The sequence below is a fragment of the Lutra lutra genome, chromosome 15 (genome assembly GCF_902655055.1).
Source record: "Lutra lutra chromosome 15, mLutLut1.2, whole genome shotgun sequence".
Taxonomy (NCBI): Eukaryota; Metazoa; Chordata; class Mammalia; order Carnivora; family Mustelidae; genus Lutra; species Lutra lutra.
Window position 1 is genome coordinate 34,332,239 of NC_062292.1, and position 2,212 is coordinate 34,334,450.

Here is a 2,212-nt window from a genome sequence, read left to right on the forward strand (position 1 = left end):
GTGGTGTTCTTCTGGAGAAGGTCCCCATTCCCACATGAACGGCCCTGGGAAAATGAACATGGGAAAGAAAAACATCAGCCGTTTGGAGTCGGCCAGGATGTCCTCTTAGCACTCTTACACCTGTCACTTTATTGGGGCAGAGAAGTTGTTCCCCCGCCGCCTTTATAGACTCTCATATCATCTAACATAGGACGAGGCACCTCCTAGGCATTGAATATAACTTCACGGAGAGAATGTGGGCATGGATTTACTTCTCCCATGGAAATCGGGGCAGCTTATCCTACTAAGGACTCCCCATTTCACTGTGTGCCATGGAGCTTCCGACATCCTGTGAGCCTCTTAAAATTATAAGCAAAGATTCTCTATATGTGAGGGAAGCTATAGCTTTTCTTCCCTGAGGATTTTCAAACAAGTCTATGTCTTTCTACTTTTAAGGTAGATCTTAGGAATCTTCCGGGGGCAATCTTACTCAGATGAGAATTCATGATCCTTCGCGTCTCAAAGTCTGAGTCTGGAAGTATGTGGAAGTGGGTGCCCAGGGAGGAACAGGGAGCTCTCCATATTATTCTATCAATGCTTTGCTTACCTGCTGGTCAGATCTGGTGCTCTGTCTTGGCCTGGGCTTCACTGATGTAGAATCTGCTTTGTGGCTGCCTTCCCTTGTCCACTTGGCAGTCCACCAAGTCATGCTTATTTCCTGATCCGTGTCCCTGTTATCAATGTCACCATGCATTTTTCAGATAGGCTGTCTGTGCTTGCTATTTAGATAATCTATTTTTGGGAATCTATAGAAGGCTCCCCAAACACATGCCTGAGTCCTTTTCTTCCGAATTACACTCCAAGGGGGCACTGAACAAAAAAAAGATGAGTCATGTTAATGACATCTTGGGTTGAAAACGTATTTGAGATTCTCCTTTTGATGTCTTAGAAGCCTAAAATCAGGCCACCCTGAATCTGTGATGCTTTTCTTAGACTAGGATATTGTAGAAGTAAGCGATGCAAAGTGGGAATGGGGATGGGGTCTTCAATTATAAAGCATTTCATGAAACTGATGCAATTAGAGAGTTTTTTATAGAGGAGCTAGCTTCTCCAGCATATGAAGTACCAGGAGCTGGTATTACCCCTCCCTTTCGAAGCAGCCGAAAGCAGCTCACTTCTAGAGCAACAAAAAACAGTATAAGAACCCCAAGCACTTCAGGAGCTAAAATAATCACAACTCCCTTCCTACAATAATACCTAGGACAGGGGCTAGACATTCATGAATTTTTTCACCATCTTTGTATTCACTGTTTGTAAGAGGTATAGATGGACAGAAAAAAAGAAAAGAGAGAGGGAAGAAACGGCAGTCCAAGCTCTCATCAGGAGGCAGGCCTTCGATGGAGCCTCCCTCCTTTTCTTCCAAGAGGGTGCTATCTGGATTATAAATTACCAACCCCAGGGAATCAGCTTGTCCCTTTAAGGCTATTAAAGGGACCAAGATGAGCCGGATTCCCAAATGAGCTTAGAGGATTACTGGACCAGGTGGAAGGTGGCTGCCCAAGGGGGGAAGAGAAATTGGCTGCTAGTATATCATTTTGGAGTTGTCCAGCATTAATCCCCAGACTGATTTAAGCAGGAGGAATTTGAGATAGTAATGGCCAATTGGCTATTGCTTCTTCCTGATAACAGCTGGTGCTCTTACAATAGACGCTTATCCCAGGTGTGGGGAATGTGAAAGGTGGGAGCCTTAGATGTGGGCAAGATGATAAAGGAGTGAAGTGGGTGGGCGCCGGGTGGGGATGGGGCGGGGGGGATGGGTGGGACAGGTTTGGGGAATCCAAGTATCATCTGCTTCTCTGACTGATTTCTGGGAAGAAAAAGCAGGCCTGCTCACATTCCACAGAGGGACTATGGCTTTAGGGCAGACGCCCTCTTCAAAGGCAGGAGCTAATTTTCTCCCAGGATTAAGGAGAAGATTCATGAGGTCAATGGCGTGGGCTGTGCAGCCCACTCAGAGGCTGTCCTGGAAGCATCCATCAAGCGGGGGACCAGCCGGTCCAGTCTTGACCATTGGCAAATATCTATTTTAGGCTGACCTCATCCTTACTTGCTGGAGGCAGGAGATGTTATTCAGTATGTCAGGAAACTTATTAAACTACTAGATGGCAATTTTTCTAAGTTAACTTTTTTTTTTTTTAACACATGCTTGGCATGTGAGCTCTGAGAGGATCTT